Source organism: Ammospiza caudacuta, chromosome 3 (assembly GCF_027887145.1).
Source record: "Ammospiza caudacuta isolate bAmmCau1 chromosome 3, bAmmCau1.pri, whole genome shotgun sequence".
Taxonomy (NCBI): domain Eukaryota; kingdom Metazoa; phylum Chordata; class Aves; order Passeriformes; family Passerellidae; genus Ammospiza; species Ammospiza caudacuta.
In genome coordinates this window covers 6,647,302-6,675,026 of record NC_080595.1, presented here as the reverse complement: position 1 = coordinate 6,675,026, position 27,725 = coordinate 6,647,302, and the positions used below count along the sequence as shown (strand labels likewise).

Below are 27,725 nucleotides of genomic sequence, written 5' to 3'. Positions count from 1 at the left end.
TGGGTGTGGATATTTCACTTATTTACTTAGGTTACTGTGTTTTCCCTAGCCAATTATAAAGTCTTTCCTTGTTTTAATTGCAGACCAAGTGTTTGCAAACAAGGATGGCTCCCCAGCAAAGGCGGTCAATTTCCCTATATTTCTGGTTTTGAAACTGAACCCTTGTCAATATCCACATCGAGCCAGTTTTTTTCAGTGTTCTTCTCAGCCTGAGTGAGACTGCAAGTAAAACCAAGTATAAGCTACAGTTGAACACAAAACCCAGGATTTTTTTGTTCTCTCCTTGTTTAATAGCCTGTCCAGAAATAAGAAAAGGCATCCACGTAACAACTGGTGATACACCCACTGGGCTGTAGTCAGCTGTCATACCACAGAAGCTGTGAGGAACAGGTAATACCAACAATGACTGCTGACACATTTATTTGCTGGGAACTATCTATGTACCAGATGAGTAATTCTCACACTACACCTGTGGGATGGAAAAACATTTCTCTGCCTTATAAGACTTTAGTCCAGAACATTTAGAAAGCCAACAAAATAATTCAGTGTAACAGGGAGAAATTCCTCTTCCCTCATACATTCTGTCACTAAGACATGCTGTCCTAAAAATATACCCAAGTTGTGCAAACATACCCCAGTATCTTTCATAATTATCATGTGTTTGTTTCACCCTGTTCTTGTTTTAATAATACTGCTATAATATTTTCGTTTTATTGCTTAGCTTTACAAATGTTTACAGTACATCAACCATAACTAATGATAATCAGGAATTTATATCTCACAGTAAGTTAAGCAAGCTGATAGCAGCAGAGGGAATAGTGTGGAATGAGGAGGATATGGTTGAAACAATGTAGTTTTATATATTAACATATATGTTGAGTGTTTCAGTTTGTTGGTTTAATAGAGAAAAATATTAATATTATAATATATTGTTGGTATAATAGAGAAAACAGCCTTTTCAGGGACAAAGGTTTGGGGTTTCTTGGTGAAGTATTGTAGATATCTGGTTTTGGTGTGCAAACCATTTCTAAACTCAAGAGACCCCCCCCTCAAACTTCATTCAGCAGGTGAATAATGTGATCTACCTTGTGACAGGTAGATCTACTACATGCCTCAAGAATGGCATTTATGTGTTGGCAAAATTTTGCATCCAGGCTTTTCTGTTCTCTGAAACTTCACTTTGTAGACACATGTTTTTTGTATTGATACAGCATTTCATCTCCTGAGCAAAATTTTGTAGTATTCTGCAAAAACAGTGCTGGCACCCAGTTTAGAGGGTGTGTTTATAGACATGGGATGGTACTGTTTGAACAGGGGTCCTACAGCTGTTGCCTGAGCTGTAGTCATAATTTAGGTTATTGGAAGAGATGCAGGTAGCTGCAGATGGAGCACACAGTGGTTGCACTCTAGGAGGACACTGAAGACCAGCATGTGTGAATCGAGCAACACTTGTTCTAAAATCTGTTTCACTGTAGTTTCACATAAATCTTGCTGCTGGAGCAAACTTAATCCTAGTGAACAGAGAGATCTCTTCACTGAAACTGATGGCTGTTGCAGAACTTTAATTAGTCTCAGTACCTATAATAATGCATTTAGTAACACACTTTAGCGTTTTTAAAGACGTGTAAATCTACTTTCCCTAATTCTTTCCCTCTCTAACTCCCTTGCCAAGACCTGTTTCTCCTGTGAGGTCTACAGAAAAGTCCAACTACAAGCACTAAATGGTACCTGGCAAAATTGATGCTTAATATTTACCTAATCCCAAAACAATGATCATGAATGTATATATATATATAGGCATTGTAAATATGGAATTATCTTTCTCTTCCCTCATGCTTCTTTTATTGGTCTTTGGAGTCTTATTTATAGTCTTAACGATTTTCTGTGAATGGCTGAATGGAATAATTTCACCTCAGAGAGAAATTGAATCATGCTGATCTCACTACACTGGATCTGTACTGCCCTCATCCCCCTGGTTTTAGTCTTCATTTAAAACTAATGAGAATGTGGCCACCACTAGCATACAATTTTCTGTGAAGAATGAAGCAGGTTTGACCCTGTTGAAGTGTCCAGGGGTGCTGTGCTCTGAACAGAAACAGGATAACCTCTGTGATTAAAGAAGAGGAGAGGAAGTAATGGAATTACATTTATAACTGTGTGAAATTGATATAATTTGAATCCTGCTTTTATGATGCAGACTAGAAACTGACCAAAGTCACATCTCATTCTGACCTCCAAATAGGACCCTGGTTTACACTCTAACAATGCTGTTTCATCTCTCAATATGTTGTTTTCTTCCTGTGAAAGCGGGGCCAAGGCTGCCAAAGCTCTTAGGGTTGCTGTAAACCTTAATTAATGTCAGTGTAGCAGTCTGAGATTCTTTTCTTATTTTTCTTTCTTCAGTAACATAAATCTAAGACTGTTGTTTTATTTTCTCTCTTGTTTTTTTTTTGTAGTCTGCAATTGTCTGCAACCTTTCAAGCCTTCAGTCCCTCCAAAATCCGGTTCTTTCCTGTGGATTTGTCTATCTTTGCTGATGTTTATTCTACTGTGTCCAGAATCTGTTACCTGTGTTATGCCATCTTCAAAAGTTAAACTCTCCTCAAGATAATTCACCCCTTAAATGATGATATTTAATGACATAGAAAGGTCATTCAATGTCTTTGTCAGGACTTTGTCAGTTCAAGTGGCTTCTTAAACAGAAGAGTGCTGAGGAAGACCACATATTTATTTGTGAAACTGGATGGATGCAAATTTCTGCCACTGCCACACAAAGTACAGATAATCCATTGATTCAACAGGAAAGTGGATGCATTTACATTGTCTGGCTGATGCCTATACAAAATTAGTGTTATACAAAGCTAGTGTTGCTCAACTTACAGCAGCATTTACTCAGCACCAGAGCTGCTTGTAAACCTCCTCTCTTTGCAGTGGTTCATAGTTTTTATTGTCCATAATCAAGGCTTTCAATGTCTATTGCTCTAGAATGAGCACCTCTTCTGCTGGTGAACACCCAGGGATGCATTATGGACTTTGTTTTATTAAAAGGGTGTACTTAGAGATTAATTCAGTGAGGATCTCACTGTGGAAGTAATTTTTAAAAAAGAGCTGCTACTGTCATGTAAGTAGCATTGATGGAAGGGGTGAAGAATGACGAAACTTGTGACTAAGAGATCTTTAAGAGATCACCTAAGAGATTGGGTGAAGAAACAGGATGAAGTGAGGAAGAATGGGATAGATGAGAGAGGGAGGGAACACGATGACTAATTTGGGAAGGAAGAGTGATTTAGAAAGGGGAAGTCAAGGGCCGGGAGTTTGGCAAGAAAGAGGGAGGGAAGCTTGTGAAGAGGGATGAGGGAAAATGCTTGTAAAACCCAACAAATTCTGTACTTAGAGGAAAAAAAGACCAGAAAGAGCCTGATTTGGAATGTGAACACAGGGTGGATGAAGCTGGATTAACTTTATGTCTCAGAGTGCCTAGCTTATTACAAAGAGAGTTCAAGAGATCACACATTAATCTCGATTTCCCCAAGGTTGTGGAATTTTCAGATTAGAGGTCTGACCAATTCAGTTGTTATTTTAAAATACTGTTTTGGTTTATTTGAATTTTAATGAAAGAATACTGATATATTGAAAACAGTGGTGCCTCTATTTTATGTTGTTTATTTTTTACTTAAGAATTGCAGAAATAGGATCAAAGGTCTAAAATGCATATTTTATTGGGAGAATAGATACAGACAATGGCAGCAAATGCAATTCAGACAGAAGTCTCTTTTAATCAGAGGCAGGACTTAATGTAAAGAGACACTTTCATCATGGTCTGCAAATTGAAACAGCAATATTGTGGCTTATCAACAGTTGACATTTTGAGTTTGTTTGCTAAATTTTATTTGGAAGGAGAGGCAGCAAGCCCCACCTCTGCCTTCATGGATTAAATTTGCAATCAGTCATCACATTTTAAGTAAGTGATGGCACTAGCACAGGTAACAATGACTAGAAACCAGCACTTTCATTGTTTGTCAGTAGTACATTTTGCACATTGATTCATTCTGCAGTGAAAACTAACAGAAAAAATGAAGTGCTCTGTAAAATTTGAGGTGCTTGTGGAAAACATTTGTTGTAAGAAAAGGCCTCTTGCCACTCAGCAGGTAACTTCAGGTCACCTCCCAGAGAGAAGAAAACCTTGAAATCATGGAACCATGGAATGGTTGGGGTGGAAGAGACCTGAAAGATCATCCAGTTCCAGCCCCTCTGCCATGGGCAGGGACATCTTCCACCACATTGCTCAATGCCCCATCCAGTCTGATCTTGAACACTTGCAGGGATCCACAGCTCTGTGCAACCTGTGCCAGTGCCTCACCGCTTTCATAGTGAAGAATTTCTTCCTAACATCTAATCTAACCAGTTGGAAATGTTGTGTTGTGTTCAGTAATGATCCCACTCAAGCCAATGCCAAAAAAAGCCTCCTTGATCTCAGCAAGAGCATAAGTGAACTCATAATTCCTTCTGAAACAAACAAAACTGTTTGGACTTAATTTTATGAAAACTAAGAGTGGTTTATATCTTTGCACGATGTCAACCATTTTTCTTTGTAAACTGTCACTGCACAAATTAAGATATTTAATTACATGGAAAGGTTAGAAGTGTGATTACAAGTGGTTTTTGAGGTAGAGAAAGGCAAATATTTGTACTGGTTTAATCAAAAAGTGTGAACATAACACTGGCTGGGATCCTCGTGTGTGGATAGCACCGGGAATAATTGTCCTTGTGGGAGGAGGGGCTGGCCAGTGGTACAGCTTTGTGTTGTTGATAGTGCTCCCTCAGTGAATGGAGCCTCCCTGAGAGAGGTGAGAGCAGATCTGCTGGCAGCAGTACTCCCTCCCTACCTGCCTCCATGCAGGAGGGTGAGTTAGCCATGCATCACTTTGTCACTGCTTCAAGCAACCCAGCTCACCTCGGCTGAAATGAGCTGGGCCTTGCCCAGGCCTCCCTCAGACATCAAAAGGAGGGGCAGCCTCCAGTGTGTGGGCAAAGACAAGCTCCAGAGGCTGTGTCATGGACAATAACCTCTCCCAGTGGGGCACACACAGATCAGGAAAAGAACATTGCTCTGCAGCCACAGTCATTCAGGGGACAAGTTTGTGTGACAGTGAATTTTTCTTAAGGCAGGAATATTGCTATGGGTTAATTCAACTCAATCAATCAATCAAAGTGAAGACAAGGACTAAAAGTACTAATTAAAAGCAAATATTTTCAATCAGGGTAAGTTTTAGCAACTCGTAACTTGAAAGTAATTTGGCTGGTTTTCCTCAGTTTTTGCAAAAGTGACTAAAATAGACCTGGCAAGCTTCAGGCTCCAGCAGCTTTCCAAGCCAAAGTTATGATGAAGGGATGGAAACAGGGTGCTATAACAGAAGCTAGCTTCAGCCTTAACCACGGAGATGTCGCTGCCTCCCCTCAACATCCCAAACTATGCCAAAACACACTGGAGGCGAATTAAAATCATTAAATGAAGTGGAATGTTTCTAAAACTTCAGTAAAGTAATGTCATAGAAACATTCATCATAATGCAGCTATATCTCAAAACCTTTTCTTCCTCAGTTAGTTCAGAACACCAACAATTTCCATGTGTGGTGCATCAGGAGGAAGGAAGGTCCAGCTACATTCATCACCTGGAGTCCAACATTTGCTGCCATCACTTTCTTGGCTTTCTCCTGAAGGGCAGGATTTCATTTTGGATTTCATTTCACTGAGTTTCCAATTTTCCAATGGAAATTGGTAATGAAAAAATACTTTTGAAGATGCTAAAAATATTTGTATTTTTACTATTAAGAGTGATGGTCATAGTTATGTGTTCTTAAAAAGAAAAGACATCAGCAGTTACCAGCTGGTTTTTTGGCTTTCCCAACAAAATGAAGAATGAATAATGAGGGAAGTGGCGAGTGGATGTATAATTAGCTTCCAGCTATGGCTAGCACAGCTCTACACAGCAGCAATCCTACAGTCACTAATCTCACTGCTGTCTCCTACAGGAGGAAAAAATTAGCTGGGCTGAGGTCTCTGAACTTCATCGTCCCTCTGGTCAGGGACACTGACAGACCCAGGGTGCAGAGCCGCAGGATATTCAATTTATTGCTGCAGTTTGCTCCAAGGCCTTCCCTAAGACTTAATTCCCTCGCCCTGCAGTAAAAGTGATAATAACGAAAAGGTCTATGATTCACAGTTGAAGCACTGTATCTTGCCTAAGTTAAACAAGTACCTAAGTGCTCTGCTGAACTGGGGCCAAGGGTGGATTACTGAGAGAGCTGGGCAGTCTTCCCATCTCCAGCCAGTTCACCAAGTAGTCTCAGGCTAATCATGGAGTTTTCTGGGGCTTAGTTTCCTGCACATGTTTATCACAGGGTATCTACTCTGACTGGTAAAGATAAGGAGATAATGAGGGAACATGAAAAAACTTCAGAGCATTAAAGAGGGAAAGTGCTATAGAGAAAACAAGTTTCTACATATTGGATATACATTGCATGTTGCACTGTCCATATGACTTTTCTATGACCAGAAACTAAAGTTTTAGTTCAGTATTCATGAAAAAACATCAGACAGCTTATTAACAGAGAGCCCACTTCCACCTGAAATGGCAAGAGAGTAGTCTGAATCCCACCAGAACCAGGGGAAGAAGATCCAGCACTGCATGCAACCAGCATTCCAGAGCAGCTCAAGCTGTGTTGCCTTCCAGCAGCCTCATCATCCTGGCAGCACTGGCCTGCTGTAGGATGGGAATCTTTGTTCAGGCTGTTCATGCCATACAGCAGCCTGAAAAATGAACACAGCCTTCTTTGGAATGGCTTATTAAAAGGGAAATGGAACAACATCTTTGTCCGTCGGTGCCTGACCTGCACTGAGAGAGTTTCTTCTGATCAGATATGGAGCTTTTAAGGCTGTTTTGCATTTCTCTGATTCCTACCTGGCAGAAAATGGCTAGAGAAAGGGCAAGAGTGTCACTGTGGAGAGCTTTTTATTGATATGGGAGAGGCCTGGTTACCACATAATAGTTTGCAAGAACAGACTTTCCTTTTAACACTTTTTTCTACTTGGAAATTTATATTTAGTTTTGCAAAGTTAGAGCAAAATAGCTTGGTGTATTGAATTGCAAGAGAGTTATCCTGAGTACATATGTTTACTTTATCTTTTGATACAGAGGAAATTAGCATTAAAAAATTCTTTACTAAGAATGGATTATGTCAGAATACTAGTTTTGTAGCAAAACAAACAGGCAGGAAAATATAAACATGCTAATCCATTCTGTGCAGGCTAAGAGCTGAGGTAGTGTATACTCTTCATTAACAACTGCTACCTGATGTTATAAACACAATTGTGGAGGATTTAGTACCACATTACAGCTTCGAGTATGAAACCAGAAAACATCAATGCTACTTTTGGGGATTTTGACTTACAGTTCTGAAAGAGATTAAGCTCTTTTTTCTTAAATTAAGTGGCCATATTTTGTTTATCCATAGGTTAATGCAGCACTGTAGCATACTTCTGCTTCTGTGACCTCTTCAAAACCTTTTTGCAGGCATTTTCTGATTCCTTACTTCTGTAGATTTAAAACCAAGAAGGACAGAAAAACAGTGAGTATCCGCAATATTTCCTTTTTCTGTTAAACACACTCATGGGTCAGCCCAGAAGAAATTAGCACAGACCAAGATAATTATTTTTGCTCGTGTCCCCTTTCTGCAAGGACAGAATTCCCAAATTCTAATCTTACCCCCAGTTTTGATTCACTTCTGTGCATGTAAGGTGTGAGGGGGCTGGGGTCAACATGCAAACAAGGGATACCCCTGGGGAATGAGCTGTTTTCAACTCCCCCTGCATGACTGGATTTGAAGGCTAAAATTTTACCTCTTTTGCAGTAAGTGAAGGGCAAAATCCAGTTGACCAATGTAAGAAATGGAAACAGAGTCAGTGGGGAGGGACTGTGGAAAGGGGGTTGTAAGTAGGACATATCCCATGTGAGTGGCTTTCAAGGCCCACCTTCTCATCTTTACTGGGAATGCACAGGAGAACAAGCAACACAAGCCCATTCTGGTGATTTACAGCCATGGAAAATGTCTCCTAAGCTGTTTGCCTGTTGATGCAGCAGCCAATCTTTACCTGACCCAAGGCTGCAGGTGAGGAATTGGTTAAGTAAAAGCTGTTCCTTGTCATCTCCTCCAGGGTAGGATGTGTGGGAAAATCTTAATCCTGACAGACAACAAATCCAGGGTTTGCCACTCCTTAGCTGAAAACAAACTGTTTAGAGAAGACTTAATTCAAGGGCAAATACTATGACAGAAAGAGCAAATCCAAAAGATAAGTGTGATATTTAAGACATAACGCAGTTGCAGGAAAAATCCACAACAATACATATGTAGGCAGTGCCCACTAAAGGCATTGTTCAGCTAGGATGGAGGTTGGTCCTGGACCTAATGAAAAAGGATATGATTCATCCCTTACAGAAACAACACTAAATTTTTTTGTCAAATGATAAAAAACTTTAATGTGTGAATTACATCAAAGTGGACACTCCATCAAGAGCATAAAGTCTATTGCTTAGAGAGAGAGAATACTTAGTATGTAATTACAATATCACTGAAGATTACAGTTTATGTGTTTAGGTATGTCAGCTGTCCAGCTGCACTTAAGTATCTTTCAGCATATCCATTACATTTGCATATGATATATGTAAATTAATATGTCCTTAACTCATACCTATTTCTGTGTGCAGAGATGCAGCATGCATGTATATACATGTATACATCCATAGGTATGATATAAGCACACATTCATTCAGAGCATTTTAATATAGTTAAAAAGCACTGTGCCAAAAATGTACACCATCTGTTTTCAATCAAAATAGCCTATTTCAGAGGAAGGGAGTGTTGTCTGGTGATCAGAGCGGGGGAACTAAAGAGTCAGGACTCATGGATTCCATTCCTGAATCTGCCAGGACTTGGCTGCATGGTTTTGACAAGATCTGTGACTCCTGTGTACCCTGGTTTCCCCATTTGCAAATACTCCTAGATGTTGCAGTGGAAAACCTAATTAGTATACACTTGGAAAAATACAGAGGTTCTTGTTGTGTCATCGTGGTATGTTTGAAGAGTGAAATTTAATTGAAAAGTACAGTACAGGATTTGTTTTAGAGACATACATGGCAGCTGAGTGTATAATTACAGTTATTTGTACACACTTAGCTTGCCTAATTTTTGAATGATAGTACCTGTAATAAAATTAATGGGGGAAAAATGGTGCTCAACACTTTATGAACCCAGCCAGTCCTGTAAAAGTTTTCACACTCTATTGAACAGGGTTTCCACGGTGACAGCTGTACACCAGTGTGTGAAATGTGTGCTGTACCTAATTTTCATCCTGAAAGAGGAAAATACAAGTGGGTATTGGCATTTTCCAGCAAGTTCCCTGCAGAAAAAGCCTAGCTCCACTGAAGACAATTACAATACTCCTATTAACATAATTAGGACAGGATTTCACCCCATCCACTTCCTTAGCTCCAGTGCATTCCTTTCAGGAATAGAGCAGGGATTGAAATGCCCATCCCACAGTGCTTCCTCTTGGGCATGCTGGCACTGTGGCACTGGACATTGTCCTTCCTGTGCTCAGTGGGCAGCACAGGGTTGGAGCCAGGGGGGTTTGTTGGGAATATTGTACACTTGTGCCAAGTGTCACAGCAGGCAGAATGCTGAGGGTGCTCCATACTCCTGTTCTCCCACCATCCTCACCTGTCAACTCCCACAGACCTTTGCTTCCCCCGTGGTGTGCACATCTGTGGGCTGTTAAGGCTGTGCCTTGCCTCTGGAGATAGAGATCAGAAGCACTCTCCATTGGGATGAGAAACACCATCGAGCAAATTCAACAAATGCAGCAGCTGAGTAGTGCTGGAGAGAAAAAGGAGCAGTGTTTGTATGTCAGGGTTTGCCTGGCTGCCAGTACCAAAAGTGGCAATGAGAGAAATTGTGTGCTGAACACTGCTTATGTATGCTGCAAACTGAGGCATTCAAGGATGTGGTATTTGATGTAAATATGAAATTCTTTCAACATCTGCATCTTTGTCACGGAGAAAAATGGGCTGAGCTTGTTTGGTTTGGATGTTTTTGACAGCTGCTGTTGCCCAGGTAGCACCTCATATCTCAGAAGGGCTGTTGCTTAAATGCAGCTTCAGAAGTACATTTAGGATCTTACCATACACACCCCTAAAATGAGCCAGTTGCTCATCCAAGTGAGCTGGTACAGTGACATACATGATAAAGCAAGAAAAAGACAAGGCAATATGAATCTCACAGCTATTAAGTGGATTTACAGGTTTGTCACTCAAAGAAATACTTCTACCCAAATTAATGAGGACAATGTGCAACATAAGGTTTCATTGGAGACATGAAACAGTTGATTCAAACACCAGTTCTGGAGAATTGTATCCCCATGTCTGAGATCTTAAAAGCTTCATCATTCTGTCTGTATCTGTAAACATATCTGATCTTTGGATCCTACCTGCTACATTTTAAAGAAAGGGTGTATTCATGTAGTGCCCAGGAAATGCTTTGTAAATCCAGCTTTCAAGCCTCTTTCAAGCCTATGGAGAGTTTCCATCATATATGAGAGTTTCCATCATAGATATGTGCCACCCTCATTTCCAGCTGCCTTTAGTCAGAGCATTGAAGATAACAAACTTGCTAACCAGGGTAAACTCTTCAGTTCTTGAACTTTTGTAAAATGAGATTCCCCTCTAAAGGAGGTACAATTACCAGGCAAATGAGACAGCAGCTTCTAATTTCAGACTACCAGTGACACAAAGAAACAAGCAGCCAGGGAGAATGGAGCAGGGAAGGAGGGTATGGCCTGGTGGGAGTGGACTAAGGATTTAAATTTTGCCTTTTCTTTATGATAGTCTATACCTGGAGGGGAGAGGGGAAGATGAATCTCTCATGTACAATAAATAAGAGGACTTAATTCCATCAATTCATGCAGTAGGCTCATACAAATGCTCCAGAGGCTCTTCTTATGCACAGACTTATATTTTGGGAAGAGAGAGGTTTTGCTCTTATGGCCCATTTGTTTTTCTGTCTCTCCACTGTGACTTCTAGCAGGGAGGCATGAAATAAGGGGCATTGCCAAATGAGTATCAGCCAGTTCTGGGGCCAGGGCCAAGAGGTAGTGATAGGAAGCTCATGAAGAGTGTTGCCTCTTGGCATGCCCCACATGGAGGGCACTGGATTCCTGGGTCTGACCTTGAGCACTCAGGAAGAGAATGAGGAGGCTGAGCCAGGCAGCCCAGCTCCCTGCAGAGGCCACAGCCCTGGTGCAGAGCAGGGCCTGCTGTAGGGTAGCAGTCACTTCCACAAACAGAGCCTGGCACAGCCTGCCTTGGAAGGCCTGCTGGGTTGCCTTGTTTTTGAGGACACTTGTCTGACCCAAATAACAAGGATTTTGCACATTGCCAAATGCACTGGACATGTCAACAAATGCATAAAAGTGTTTGGTGTACCACCAGACTGAAAAAAATATTTAGAATCTGAAAGACAATAAGCTGCAGATTTTTTTTCTCCTGTCATGCCAAAGAGTATGACTTTTAAATTATGTATCGCTTCCTAAACATAAAAATTGTTCTGCAGTCTGTTGGCAATGGTGTTCCCAGGAATTTATAACTGAAAAAAAATTTATTTTGTTTTGTAATATCTTTTCACTATATTCAGGGATTATTCCTGAGAGTGCCAAAAAGAGCCTCATGACTTCAGTTCGTGCAGACTTCTCCTCAAAGGAGGAAAAGTGACAAGAATAACTTCCTTAAATTCTTTATTCACATAAGATAGATGCAGTTTGTCAATGACTTTTTGATTGAGGAATTCTGCAGGTGTTCCAAGCTGTAAGGCAGCATTACCAGCACATGAGTTGAGATGGATCATAGAATGGGAGATGCTCTTTAATGTTCTACATATAAATGCTCCACACTGCCATTGCCATTCTTTGGTGGATGCTACACAGTGCAATGGTCTGACATAGCTAACAGCTGTTGTGTCATTGTTTGGAACATGAGGTCATCACAATGCCCCACAATACTTTCTTCTCAGGGATTGAATTGAGCAAGTATACATTGATCTTTTTTCCCAGTTTCTGCTGCTTTCTGTGTCAGGCTCTTTCTCACACAAGAAGTGCAAAAGCAGGCCTTGAGGTGAGTTACAGCAAAAAGTAGCATTTGTGATTTGAGTCTCATGTGGGAATCAATATCCTGCTCCTGCTTTTGTTTTCTATGCATTCCTCAGTGTCTGGACTGTGGCAAAACACAGCTCAGGTGAGGCAGAGTAGGACAGGGGCTTCTCTATGTCAGACATGAAACTTCTGCTGTTATTACAAAGAAAATGGAACAATCTGCAATGAGAGTGCCGGCGCACTCCAAACCACAGCCCTCCTAGACTTCTTCCAAGTCTGATGGGGATCCAGATGCAAAGGAACTTTTCCAAAAAAACAGACCTTGGCTCTCAGTGCTTCATGCTGCAGAGAATTATGCACTTTCTGAAATTTTTTCTTTGAGAACATTTGTTTTCCCGATGGTGTTACTTCATGGACTGTATTTACTTTTTCCATTTTGTTCATAGTTACCAGTGTGTCTATTTTCATAGTCATGCTCTAGAAACAGAAGTTCCTTTCCCTCGCTCCACTAATCCTTGTAACCCTCACCAAAGGTAGGGGCAGAAGCCAAAGCTTAACACCTAATTTGGATAATGATTCCTGCCCACCATGTCCCTCCTCCCACATCACTCTCCCAGTTATTACATTACTTATACAGAGTGAAGTGCTAACGGGTGCTTGCTAAATGCTTTGAAGCCAAGTAAGAAAACAGAACGTTTGGCGCCAGTAACGGAACACAAAACCTTTTACTTTCGCCCATGGGTTTGAATCTAACCCAGCTCAGTCACAGCCCAAGTTGTTAACATGTCAGGGTCATGTGGCAGCCTGAAATAGTTCAAGTTCTCAGTCCATGTTATCAGGTTTGGGACACAGAACCCTGGACTCCATGCATAGTCTTGAATTAATCCAGCGCTGTTCAGGGTAGTGTGGTTGGCTGGCTAGAAACAGTCCCTGCTTGTAGCCCATTTTCCATCAGAAAAGCTTCCCCATCAAAGAAGCAGTCAAGACAAGTAGCTGCCCCATCAAGTGGCCATCCAGGTGGCAGGGAATGGTGGAGGGTTGGTGTACTTTAAGAAGACAATTCCATCTTTTAGAGGCACAGGAATTATACTTTGTGCAGCACCCCTGGAGTTTGTAAGGAGATTGGGACACCTGAACAGCACTTCCAGCAGATCCTGGCATTTGAAAACTGTGCCCATTAAATGCTTTTTCTGTGGAAAATAATAGGAGGATTTTTTTTAAGACCCTCATAATCTCTAAAGAAGCTGACTTCCGGAGTCTGTGTTAGAGTTGTTACCCACCAAGCTGCTGTCTCCATCTATGACTAATGCTGCTGTGCAGCACAAGTCTACCCTTTGGACAAGGTTGCTCTGGAGTGTCTTTGCATCTGGATTGCTGGGATCTCCTGCAGAAATGTAGAGATTCAGATGTCTAAACACAGAAGAGTCCCAGGGCAGAGCAGAGTGGCAAGCCCAGTCCTCCACAGTGCTTTGAGTTCATCAAAGTAGTCTGGGAGCCCCCTGGCCCAAACAATACCAGTGCCGAGGATGCTCAAAGTCTCACAAAATGGGCTTCAAACCAATGTGAAACACATCTCAAGCTTGGCTTTCAGAGTATTAGATTCACTTTACTTTGTGCTTCCAGCAAGAACTATCTGTCAATAATAGATCTTTCTAGTCTAAGAACGTTCCAGTTATATGTCAGCTTTACACAGCTTTTCTTTTTCATACCCATCTACTCTGCCAACATGGCACAGGTTTGCCCAAAGAGTTTTATTGGAGAAAGAGTTCATACCAGCATATTTGCCCCATTTGCAGCTACTTTACCATTGTCTGGAGCCAGAGCCAAAGTAATGCAAGGGAAGAAAAGGTTAATATGACCTGCATTTTAACAGCCTTGGATGATGTCTTTCAAGGAGCAGCTACATAAAGATGTTCCTGAATTTCCTGCCTCATGCATTAGGAGGCCTTGTCCCTTACAGACCAATTCTCAGTCTCCTGTAGTTTCTGTGGTATTCCCATGAAGTGTCTCTTTTCATGATGGGAGAGCCCTAGTAAAGTTTTTATTTTGACCAGCTTTGCCACAGCTTGCTGTCTGTGAATGCACAGTCCAGTTTGGTTGAAATTGTCTGCTGGATTAAAAATGGTCATCCAAACAAGGCACCTGGTCTGATTTCCCTTGGTCCCTTTACAGTAGACACTAAACCCAGAATGGGGCTGTAGTATTTTACTTCAAAAGGACAGAACTTGGTTTCAGCTTCATGCCCCATATAATGTATGTAGAGCAGCTCAGGAGCAATTCCAGTTAAACTAAATGTTTCCTCTACCTAATGATCCATTCACAACAGTAATTCATTAGTATTAGCATTTAGAATTTATTTCCAGAACCCACGGTTTAAAGTATGGTTAATCTTCAGCATGATTAAAATAATTGCTTGTAACATTTTAACTGACTTTGCCAGGTGACAAGAAATTTGTGAATGTCCAATTCCCATCAGAGTGTCAAAATGCACTCACTTACTGTTTCTACAAGTCCAAAACAATCTTAAATAATAAATGGAAAATGTCAGCACTAACATCTATCAACACAGAAATTATCTTTAACAATGTCATTAGTTATGCCTTTAAACTTTTTCAGATCTGGAAGCAGGGCTATTTATCACATGTGGAGTCCACATTTGCAAGATCTCTCAATATTAGAACCCTAGAAAGTAGCTTCTCTGCTGCACTTGAGGTTATGACTCTGAGAGCTCAATCTTCCTTTATTTTGCAAACTCTTTGGATTTTATATGTTCCTTTCCACCTCTCCTTGTGCACTGCATCCCTGAGCAAGTCATTATTGAAGTCTCCCAAAGCAGGATGTTCACATGGGACTGATTTGGAAACCATATTTAGAGCATATTATCCTAATTCTTTATCAGCTTTCATGGGCAAGAGCATGAGACATTTTTCTATACTAGTTCTTTGAAAGCACAAATCTCGATAGTCCTTAATTCTTACTATCTTTGGTGCAATTGTAGCCTTCAACTCTAACGCTATCAATGAAGTGAGATTTTCCTTCCACCCTCTTGAGCTTCACAGAAGATAAAATCCCAGTCCTTTTTTATGTTAAACCCTTGTACTGTTGCATTCTGCAGGACTGGGGGCAGAGGATCTAGGATTGTGGATTCTCTGTGGTCACTCTGACTTCTCTGAGTCGACATAATCCACAGTGTCTGCTGCTCTGTCTTGGGCAGAACTTTGATCAGCACACTTGCAGAGATAGCTGAATTTTGGTTTGACATCTTGCTGGTCTCTGCTGGATTTTCAAAACAGTGTATGAGTCAGAAACTATTCCCTTTAAGGTAAGCCTCACAGGTTTGGGAGCTGTAAAAGAATCCTGTCATTTTTAAAGGACAGACTTTTTCTTTCATTCTCTCTTCCCCTCCAGACACTCTCTCTGTTTTTTTTTTTTAATTCTGTCCCAAGCCTTCTTTGTTTATATCCCACATTTTGTAAATTTCTTTCTTCTTCTTCATCTGACTGCTCTTTCATTCCACACCATTTCTCTGGACAAGGCAAGCAAGATCTGGAAAGAATCAGACATTTACACTGATAATGTTCCAGCCGGATTAGCAAATGTTTGGAAAAGACCTCATGCTTTGGGCACCAACTTCTGTCTGATTGGGGTAAAACACTTAAATGACTGGGGTTATTGCTGGATAGAGGCTTTTTTCCTTTATGGTATCTGGTGCTAGTTATTATCAAAGACAGATTGTTGGACTATGTGGACTGACACTAGGCTAGTCCAGTCTGGCAATTCTTTTCCCCAATGTGAATGTGAATCCAGACACATTTCAGTCTAGGATGGGTGTTCTTTTTGATGCATACAGGATAAATAATGAGGTATACTCAGTAAAATTAATAGGCTGCAAGCATGAACTGATGATCTCTGTATTCATTGCCCTGTATACTTGCTGAACTGAATCTCCAGTTCCACTGGAAAAGAATGAGCCACAGAGCTTTCCACATGCTTTAAAATACATGTAATCACAAGCAGCAAAGACTTAGCAGAATGCTTCAGTCATCTGGGTTGAGACACAAGGCAGGGTTAAATTTAAAGCCCAGACAATACACTTGCAGCTAACTTTTTGACCTCATTCTATATGTGGGCTTTCTCCATTGCAGAATCCATGTCATGAGGCTGAGAATGCCGATACACTTTTTAGATGGGGAGTTGATCCCTTAGGCACTTATCTAGCTGAACTGGAATAATTGCTTCCTTTCCTCTTGTATTGCTTCAAGGCATTTTTGTATGTTGTATCTCAGTGTTTCTGTTGACCAGAGCAGGAAGCCATACAGCAAGTTGCAGCCAGATTTCAGGGACTAAGCTGATTAACTCTGGTGAAGCTCTAATGCAAATCCCATCCCATTTAATTCCTCAGCTCACCTCCACACTGCGTGGTATTCCATCCACAGACACAGCCCCACATTACCAAGTGACACAACAGCACCAGCAGCCTCACATAAATCTTGCAGAGCTTGGGGCTGCCAGTCACACTGCACAGTTTTGAGGTGAAATTTCCATCTTAGCACAAGGGCCAAACAAATGGCACGTGGTGTTCAAGTCACTCAGAGCCTTGCAGAGCAAAAAGGTTCATGTTTTGCAAAAGGGAACTTAGTGAGGGTGGTTTCTTGGTCTGCTGAAGTGTGAAAACTTACTGTATTGACCAGATAATGAATTAATAAGTGTTGTAGTATCAAATGTGTGTGTGTTTATTTATGTTTATAGGTACACACTTATAGCTACAGAAGTGTGCTCCAATGTAAAAAGTGGTCTGATGATACTGGTCAGAATAAAGTCAAACTGCTAGAGAAATAGAAATCATGGGATTTCTGCTGTTTCCAGGGATGATAATCCTTTTCCTGCAAAGACCTAAGATGGCAGTAAGCTGCTGACACAGTAAGGAGGAAAATATGACAGAAAAAACCCTTCTGCTGACATCTCTGCATCCGCATCAATATAAATTAAATGAGAGTTTAGCTTCAAATTGTTAAAAGGTTGTTAGGCCCATGTTTAATAGAAAGACTGATGTTATAGTCTGATTTTGACAAGGGTCAGGTTAATACCAGCCAGCTGAATTCCACAACCATTGGCATACCTCTGGGAGCTGCATATTCACAGACAGAGACAGTTTGACCTCATCCAATTTATACATTTGATCTAATGCAGTGGAGGCCATCTAAAAATAGAGTTCTGGAGGGGAGGATGGATAATGCTCCTGAGCCACAGACCAACAAAAGCAGCTCTCCTTCTTCCAGTCTCTTTTCTCTCTTTGTAGGAGGCTTCAGCTCAAACTTTCTTACAGTAAAAAAATTGCTTTTATCACAGATCCCCTCAGAATAGATAACTTCACTCTTAATAAGTCCAAAAGAAAATTTGTCAGTCCTTCATGAATTACCAGATGTTGAGAAAATGATGGTGTGTCATTTCCCTGAACAAACATTCTTGGCATTTATGCATTTCCTCCCATATCTCTTTAAAAAATGCTTGTGTGTAAATTTAGTGCTGACAAAACTGAGGGCCTGGGAGAAAATGGATTACTCAGTCATTTGGTAATTTTACTTGGTCAAGGCATGGAATATTTGTTTTCTGGAAAATTTGACACTGAAATATTACTATTCATTCCGAGTCAGAATATTAAAGCTTAAGTATATTACCACTAAGCAGAAAATCCAAAATGGCATTTAGACACCCCTTTATTTGAAAATTTCAGGGTGTAGTGTTTCTTTCACAATATTTTTACTTTTCATTACATGATGTGACCACTGAGGGAACTTGCTTTTAGATCAAGTGCCACTCCTATGTACTGGGCTAGGAAAGTTTAGATGGTTCATTCAGTACTAAAGAGAATCCAGCACTTTAGTATTGAAAATATGTGTTTTCTAAAAAAGGTGTTAAAATTCATTTATTCACAATCATATGCAATCCTTCAGTTGTATGCTAAGGTGCCAGTGATAATGAGTCTTGGCTATTGAAATTAAATAATTTTAAAACCCCTTATTTATAATATAAAATTTTTAAAATGTCAAAGCACACTTCCTTTACTGCATTTCCCTAAAAATCCTAAGTGTAATCAATTGAACTTCCCATGTAATAATATAGTGGCTCAGAAAATACTTTTACAATTAGAAAAAGTTACTAGAAATATCTGTTTCAATAAAAAGATCAGGTAGTTGTTATCCCTGTATTTCTAGAATTCTGTCCCTGTCCAAACAGATGGATGGTGGTTATGAAGGTTTATGTGTATTTGGTGTTTCCATTCATATAATTCCCACACAGTTATCTGCAAGATTACTTCTCCCAGTATTGGTATTTTATTGATAATTTCCACAGCGAGATGAAACAATTAAAAACAATTAATTTACATGGATGGTGGACTTCAGTAAATTAAACCCCAGTTGTCTCATTCCATTCCTCATGTATAGAACAGAGATATTGAAACATTGTCTATGAAATTAAAAATATAAAAGTGATTCACCTGTATTGCAAAATGATTGAACAAAATAGCTCCCTGGGAACCAATGTACCATTACCCTCTTTTGGAATGTCAGTCATTTTCCTCTCTGGGTTGTGAGCCTGATCTGAAGCGGGGACAGAGCAGCAAAACCTGTGCAGCTCTGCCTATTCAGTAATGTGCTGGCAGAACCATCAGTTGTAAAGAGAATTACTCTGTCTTCACTAAAGGAGGCAAAACACAGTGGCAGAAAAGAAGCAGAGCCAGGAGGGCACCTGATAGGCCTGGCTGTTTTTCATGTGTGGGGGAATTTCTCTGCCATGTGATTTTGCACACTGTTTAACTTTAAAGTCATAAGTCAGAGAGAACCCCAGCTCACGAATCCACAACTGCCTCTAGTAAGTACTGTCATAGAAGAAAAGTAAAAGTTAATGGACCACATTTTTTCCTCTGTTAAAAGTCACTGCACTGGGGTTTCCACTGGTAAAACCAAGGCTACTCCATCTTTGCCAGGATTTAAAATGTTCTCATATTTATGGTGTCGATTTGGTTTTATTTTCATTTATGAATTTTATTTGAAAGAATACATTCGAGTAGAGCATTTATCCTTCATCTGAAGCTCAACCAGCAGTGCTGGTGTGCTGATTCCATCTCAGAAATCCTTCAAGCCACTGTAGAATGAGTGCCCTGCACTCATGCCATGGATGTGCTTGATGTGGGTCAATGGTTGGCAGGGGAGCGTGGCCGTCCAGGTGCTGTCCTGATGCCATGTACCACGTTTGGCAAGGAACTTACCACCTTTGGTGTACCATTTGTGCATCTTTGAAATAGGATTTCTTATCTTGTGTAAGGGTATAATGGTGTGTGGATGAGAGAGAATGTAACCAAACAAACTTGCAGAAGCCTCTTTCCTCTAAGGCTGTACTTCACATCCTGAACTCAGCAGTTGAGCCGAGTCCAGCCAAAGGCACCGCTGAAATGCCACATTCACATCTCTTTCTGCTCTGCACTTAAGATTTCTTTTTTCTTCCATCCTCTTCCCATGCAGGCATTTCTTCCAGTGAGGTACCTGCCAGCAAACTCCCTTCATCGGTCTGTTCCATTTTCCTACAATTCTCCGTTTGCCCGCTGCAGTTTCCCAGGCACTTGCACAGTGGCCCTTACCGTGAGCCTAAAGCGCTGCTGCCCTCTCCTGTTCGCGCTTGACCCGAAGGATCTGCTTCCAGGCAAGGCGTGCAGGATGTCTTTGTGTCCCCCTCGAGCCAGGGGAAAAGGTCCACAGTTTAACTGTGCCTTTATCAGTCTTTTACAGCCTGTGTGGATAGCACTCCTTTGAAGTGTTCTTGGGAATTCTGTTCCTTGCAAATTCTATTCCTTGAAAATTTTCCCTTCCTAACATTCCTTTTCTCTCTCTTTTCCCATCCCCCTCCCTTATATTCTTTGTTCACAATTAATTTTATTTTTTTTTAAATCCACCTGCTCTTTAATAATCTCTTACTCCTCCTGAGCACTTTCTAAACACACTCCTCCTCTAGACCCAGTTAAAATAATGCAGGTTCTAATTGCAACAAAACAGTTCATTAAAAATCAGAGGAGACAGTCAAAGCCTGGTTCCATTATTTGGTCCCTGAGATAAGAGCTTGACACAATAATTGTGCTAGCTCAGACAGCTTCCTAGAAGATCCCATCAGGGAGCTAAACCTCTCTTCAGGAGAAAGGGCAAACATATGACAGCACTGAGGTCTAAAGAGACAAAATAATAATAATAATTTAGTTTTTCTATTGTTCTTGTTACCACCCCTCCTGCTCAATAACTTAAAATATTCACACAGCTCCTTTTAGGAACAATGCCTTTAACACTCATTCGAGCCATTATTGAATGCATGTATAGTTCCCTCATTCTGAAACCAGATTTTCCAAACCATGGCTGTGGGGGAAATTCAAAAGGACCACTGGAGGGCTAGGGGGAAAAAAAATCTTATTGTTAATGTAATTGTTTAAATTACGATTGATTTAATATCAAAAGAAAACATAATTTTATTTCTATTGTTCTTTTTTTGTAAGTTTTATGCCGACAGTATTTCATTTTTCCCATGTAAGGGTGATTGAGAAGTGGCTGTAAATACCGACTGCAAGCAGTTATACTAAATGCTGGCTTTTAAATGCTGGCTGCAACTCAGTCCCTCCACTAGCAGGGAGAGTTCTGTGCGCTCCTCCTGTCATTACAGCCAATTCTCTCTCCTCTGCCCTGGAGGAGGCTGAACTGCTCCTGCCATGGAAAGGTAATTAGCTATTTCCTGCCTAGGGACAGTCAAATGGAGAGGGATGAGCTCAAAAGCCTTAAATATGCTCAGCACCAAGCACTGCTCTTCTACTCCCTGAGCATCCACAGCTCTCAGTGCCGCTGGATGAATCCTTCTCAGGGTCTGCTTGTCACTGTCACTGCCCCTCTGGCACCCAATGTGTCTGGGGACAGGCTCTCCAGGCAGTCTCCTGGTGTCCTCAGCTGGGGAACTCAGTGCTGCCAGGTGCTGAACATCTCTGCACAAGAGCTGAGGGGTGTCAGCTCACTGGGCTGAGAGTGTGAGTGTTTTGCAAACACTGGATTTGTGTGTCCTGACATCTGTGCCCACATCTCACCCTGGGTTGGCTGTTGTCTCTCACCCAGCTCTTTTGAGGAATACAGTCCTCCATGTATTGTTCCACCCCAATAGCTAAGGGATTTTATTCCTTTAAAACTAATGAGCATTTTGATAAAATTTCTTCAGAATATCCCTGTTTCCTTTTCCTCTCTATTCACAAGTCCCCCCAGAATCCCACACACTTCTGCCTGCTTAACAAAGAGCTCAGATTTGCTTCCTGAGCTATGCACAGACACATCTTAAAGTGTCTTGCCAACTCATCTTTCATTCACCTGGAAGCCATATAACAAGGCAGACTGCCTTGAGTACTCACTGTCATCTGTCAGCTCTCAAGGTGCTCATCAGGCTCACAGCACCCACATCATTTGCAATCTTCGTTCGAGGCACGCCTGCAGGTCCTGTGATGTGCTGCGATGGAAAACTTTCTGCTTACATCTGGAATCATTGTTCTTGATGTCTCAGATGGGGGTGAGGGGAAACCTTTATAAGGGAAAGAGGACAATGAAGCAAGATGTTAAGGCAGCTAGTTGGTCAATGAGTCACAGCTACTAAAAATTTGGCAGCAGCCACAAAGCAGCTAAATGTAACCAGCTCTAAAAGGCCCACGGGATGTCTCTTGCTCATTCACTTACACATGCAAACACACAGAGTTTAGACAAGCAATTCCCTGCTCCTCATGCTCTTGGGATGAACTTGTAAGCAACTTGGGCATAGGGTTTAATTTCTACAGGAAGTATTTATTTTGCTTTCCCTCGCTGATTTTCTAACCTCCATCACTCTGACGGAGGTTTCTGGTGGTGTCTCAGGGTCTGACTTGCAGCCTGCTGAACCCAGTGTGAGTCTCTCCTTGATGTTCAGTGCAGAGACCACAGATCAAGCCCTTAGCAATCAGCTTGGGCCACATGTCCTGATGACTAAGAAGGTAGACAGTGTAGAACAACAGCAGAGGAGGCATAAAAGGGGACTGACTGACTGTCTGATGCTGTATTTTGGCTGCTAATGTTGATTGTGGCCTCTGAAGGGTTTATCATACAGTTACTGCTGACATGGCAACAGCTTTGAAGAGAAGGTAGCAACTTGAACTCCCCAGAGAAAGAAGACCAGAGAGACAACAGGGTGTTGAAAAAGAAGGGTCAGGAAGACCAAAGTTGAGCAGTTGTGAAGAGAATTGAAAAGGGATGTGAGGAAACTGCAAAGAAAGAAAAATTACTTGAAACAGAAAGCAGGTTTTCACACCTACTCCCATGGGTAAAATGCCAAAACCAGCAACTAACAACAACAACAACAATATACTAAAAAAAGAGAGCATACAACACAACCCATAAGTTAAAAAAAAGACTTCTAAAAATTCTTGCAGTGTAGTAATGATATAGTATTGGTAAACAACTGTATCCAGAGAAAAAAATGTTTTTATGAGCCCCAGATCACCTAGTCAAAATGGGAGGTGCCCACTTGTGCCAGCTGTGAATTTGATCTCTGATTTTTGTAATATTTCAGATCTTTTGAAGGCTGTTTTAAAGAGGAAGTTCTTCAGTCTCCTTTCTGCAAAATAAGAAGGTATAATCAAGGAATTGTTTATTTCAAACTGGATGAATAATATCAAATTATCAAATTCAAGTGTTCTTTATTGTGAGCCTGAAAAACTTTTGTTCAAAATGTCTTACAGGTTGGAGAACAGGTTTTAAAAGCCTAAATCTGTTCCAATACCATCCTGAATGGTTTTCTTGGAAGGAAAGATTATATATTACACTTGGTTCCTCTCCAAGATTTGTATGTCTTACATGAATACTCCTCTGTCTCCTTCTGTAGTGACATATCTGAGATCAATTATGCCAACAGTAAAGTCTGGAATTTTTATAGTCCAGCTCTTTACGAGCCTTTTCATAGAAAAACTTATGAAGACTGAGGCATAGGAAAAGTCCAATAATCCTGGCCTGCTATCTTCATCATCTCCAGCCCTCTGTCTTTTCCTCTTTACCCTGTCCAAGTGAAAATCCTGGCTCACACAATACACACACTGCATTGAGGTGATTTAAATGGCCATCTGTATGTTTGTCTGAGGCCTCTGTGAATGGGCAGCCTCATTAGTGCTTGTGTCATGGATGGATGGGCCAACACAAATTCTGTTTGTGTAAGATAAATTCTCCTCTCCTGGCTTTATCTCTTCTGCACTCTCTCATTTTTCTTTTCTTTCTTCTTGGGAGTTTATTCTTGCTAGAACTCACTTTCTTTATTTCTGAGGTTGGATCCTGATGCCTTTACTTTCCTTTTTTCTCTGCACATGCTTAGGAGAAATCTATCTGAAAAGAAATACATTTTTAACCTGATTGTGGCTCTTCCTATAGGAGTGATATTACTGACATTAGTGGGACTAATTGGAGAAAATAATGTTATTCAGGACAAGGGGGTACCAGGACCAGTTTCTTAGTAATAATTTTTTAAGGACCTGGAAGTTTTGAAGGCTGCCCTTAGGTTTATTTACTTTTTGCAATTATAAGAAGCATTGAATCTGTATGATTTGTCAATAATTAATATCTACTTTGTGTCATCTCCCAAAACAATGAAGGAAGGCTTAAGAATTATAAGCAAAATGTGTTCATTGGATTGATGTGCTTACATTTGGCTTTAGATTTTGAAAAACATGTTTATGGGGAGGATGCTGAATGTCATGCTTAGTAGCACTTGACTGCTCAAATGCTCCTGCTGGGTGAACTAAGTATTTAATAAATTCCAAGGAGCAGTGTTGTGCTTCACTGGCTGGGAAATTGGGAAGTGGAGAGGCAATTGTATTAGTCAATATGAAGGGAGGTCACTGTCGGGGTTTTAAATCAAGGCTCAAAGAAAGCAAATATTAATTCAGACAAGCTGTGGCTCAGCCACAGGTGGGGTTTTGTCCCTGTAAGGAAATCACAAGAATTATATGTTGGATATCCAACATAATGTTGAATTTTCCATATAGTTTCTGCTGCATTTAGCTCACTGACTATCCCCAACGCTATCTGCAACCTGAGTGCCCTACTGGATCCTTCCTGGTTTATTCCTCAACATTAGGATCAGCTTCACTGGGAATTCTGAATGTGGGTGAGGACATGAAAGAGATACATGAGTGATGGTTGAAAATCACCAAGAGTCAAACTATTAGTCACTCCTAAGTACTTTTGGAAGCCATCTGCAGAAATTGAGATAACAGAATGCAGTTTTCTCTTTTATCAAAGAGCATGTTCAGGAAGGGTAAGGACTAAGGAAGGATACATTTGCTTTCAACAATAAGTTATTATCTCTGACTGAAATACACATGCAGCACACATGTGAAAGGAGGAGCAAGTGTAACAGTCTTTTACTTGATAAAAAAATGCATCTGAAAAACTTAAAAAGGATTCCCCAGACTCACAGAAGGCATTGTACCCTACTGATAGCTTTTTACAACTGAACTTCAGTTCCAGTGTTCAGATTGCTTCAGCACAGCTATGGGAAAATATAACCCTGGTCCTAGGAATAGGAAGGAATGTCTATTTTTCATCCTCACATAATTGAAAACTGACTGAAAACAATTGGCAGGAATCTAAATATTCACATTTGGGCAGACACCAAACATGGGAAATTTCAGGCTAAGGGAATTTTTTAGGGGAGATTATGAGGAAGTGCATAAGAATGGAGTTCTTTTCTTATTCTTCTTTTTTGTTGTTGTTGTTTTCTTCTTTTTAATGGGAATGGTAAATGTTCCATTAGAGGTGACTCAAAGTATAAACGGTCCAACCATTTTTTCCTAGTGCTTGTTCTTAAAATCCTGCATTTATTACTTAGTATAAAAGTAACAGACAGTGTATCTTTAAATAGAAATTACATTCCTGTCAGCTTACCCAAAGCCCAAATATGGGACAGAGTGTCAGAGAAAAACAGTAACATGAGGGATTCAGGGACTTGACAAGGTTACAGACTCTGCTTCTGCCTGATAAACAACTTATACTGAGAGTTGTGCTTCCTGAACTTGTACCTCAGGACATAAAAGTAAAGGGGAAGCAACCCCTTTCTTGAGCAACAGCAGAAAGAGAGATCTAATGTAAGGTGAAGTGCGGGGTGTCTGGAAAGCATAGGGTAACAAGGTATTAATATCCCATTTATTTTGGTTTACTGCCACCTTGGGCTGAGGTTGATAAAGAGGCACATGGCTTCACTGGCAGAAAGATTTGGCTGTGTGCTGTAAACTATTATAAATATTACATGCTGTAGCTGAGGAGCCTACACTCCAAATGTAATCTAGTATGGCTCAAACACTGAAGAACCACTCCATAAAAATGGCACTTCTCTGTTCTGCACATCTGTTTCTTGCATGTATTTTAAGAGTCAGAGCTGCTTAAATAACATTTAAATGAGGGTTTTACTGTGGGGGTTTTTTAAAGAAAAAAACATCTGCAGAGCTCTGCAGAGCCCTGTAGAGCCAAGTCTACTTGGAAAGAGAGCTTGCTCTTCTTCAGCATGACTTTTAACTGCAAGATCATTGCTGTCTCCTTTATTTCTGTGTGTGTGTGCAGTGAAGATGTGATGTCAGGAGGAAATGCCTTGCACTGGTGCAGAACTGGAGAGAAGGACCAAAGTTGCATCTGGGATCCTGCAAGCTGATGTGAGCTGGTTTGGGCACAGTTTATTTCACAGTATTCCCAAAGGAACTTCCTTCCCTACTGAGATCCTGCCATCTTCTGCTGTCAGCAGAGCTGGAGACCAGAGGCCAGCTATGCCCTACATGGAATTGTCCCTCTGAGCACGTGCTGCTGGCTGGGAGAGCTGGTGTTTCTGCAGTGCCACCCTTATGTTGACAGTACCCTCAGGAAAGCAGCAGCAGCAGCCCAGCTTGGGCAATGCTGGGCTCCCTCTGTGGTGATAAAGGTTAAACTAAAAGCCTCCAAGGAAGGATATCCATGCACCAATGGAGTACTATCAGGGCTCTGTGCTGACCTTTTCCTTGTCAGCAATCCCAGCTGGGCCCACAGCTCTTCTCCCCGACTCTTGGGGAATTCCTTCCTCATTTTCTTCATTCTTTGTTTCTCAGCCTCTGGGACTGGGACGCTTCCTGGCTAGCTCCATCCTTGTTGAGGGCAATCTTGGCTACTCCCACTGGTGGGAGATGGTCACACCCTTCAGAGTCTCGTAGACAGAGAGCAGCTCTGACTCCCAGTGACCTTCCTTTCCCTTCCCTTCCCTCCCTGTGGCCTGGCTGCTTTTACCACGAGGCTCACACCACCAGCAGCTCCCAATGGTCAGAAAACCCTGACCTGGTGGCTCACTGTGCTGAGCCGCCACATCTGCTGGAGCCTAGCTCCTTATTACATCCAGATGCACAAGCAGCTGGCCTGCCAAGAGCCTGCTTGGTGCTCTGTGAAACCCTATCACTGAACAGGATTAGTGGTGGGACTGCCAGGAGCGGCTTTCGGGAAAGGCATCGGGAGGGAGGGAAGCTTGGTACGTGTGGTGCATCCTCCTCCTGAGATGGGCTTGCTTCTGGAAACTGTCCTTCTACTCAGGGGTAATTGTAAGCATGGAAGGAGGAAAACAAAGGAAGAGAGGAAAGTTTGCTAAGTATGTAAATCAAAGCTCCACAAATCTGTTCCCTCTCCGTAGTCTCACATCCAGTACCATTCCTTTTTCCTTCTTGGTGCTCTGCTGTGCAGCCACTCTAGCTCCACAGCTCTGGGCAGTTCCTTTTCTTCTAGAGCAGCACAAGTCTTGTCTTACAGACCCTGTTTTAAAGTCCACAGTGCCTCCCACCTGTGCATCTTTCTGTGCTTCTTACTTTGTTGAGGAGGGACTCATCCTCCCCAAACCTTCACACTTACTCTGCCTGTTACTACAGTGGCAGCTCAACTTAGAATTTCAAAAATGTTAATTGAATTTACAGTGTTAACTACCTGAAGAAAAGATTTAATTGCACTTGTCTGAGAAAAACTGCTCAGCATTTTGGCATGAGGCTTAAAAGGCTTTGGGAAGGAATCAAAAGTTGTTTTCTGTTCTCTCCATAAAAGGGTAATGGCTGTCATTTGTGCAAAGCTTTGCACACGTGTAGCCCACATTGTGTGGGTTTCACCGTGAATGAGAATCTGTGAAACAGAATAATTACTTCTGAATTTGCTCTCTAGTGCATCTCTAGTGATTCAATCACCAAAGCTGTAGGAAGCTCAGGCCTGGATCCCCATTTTGCTTGCAAATGGACAATAGCAGAACCCAGAGTTCAGATATGAATGTGACCACTTTTCAGAATATTCCAAATGGGAATCTGAGTTCTGCAGACTAAAAATTACTTCCATGATAGTTAAATCTTAGGCTGTCTAGGGACCATTATCTATGGAAGAGCTTCCTTCTTCAGCAAAATAAGCTGTTCCTTCTTATTCAAGGCAAATGATCTGTTAAATCTGTAG

At 41.2% G+C, this 27,725-nt stretch overlaps 1 protein-coding gene across 1 annotated transcript in view; it reads left to right on the top strand.

The window, feature by feature from the left end:
• The first annotated feature begins 294 nt into the window (after positions 1-294).
• XDH (xanthine dehydrogenase) overlaps positions 295-27,725 on the top strand; it is a 108,843-nt gene continuing 81,412 nt past the window's right edge. The window contains exons 1-2 of the mRNA XM_058801012.1: positions 295-390; positions 7,515-7,628. The gene's annotated coding sequence lies outside the window, so the exon portion shown is untranslated. The remainder of the gene's footprint in view (positions 391-7,514; positions 7,629-27,725) is intronic.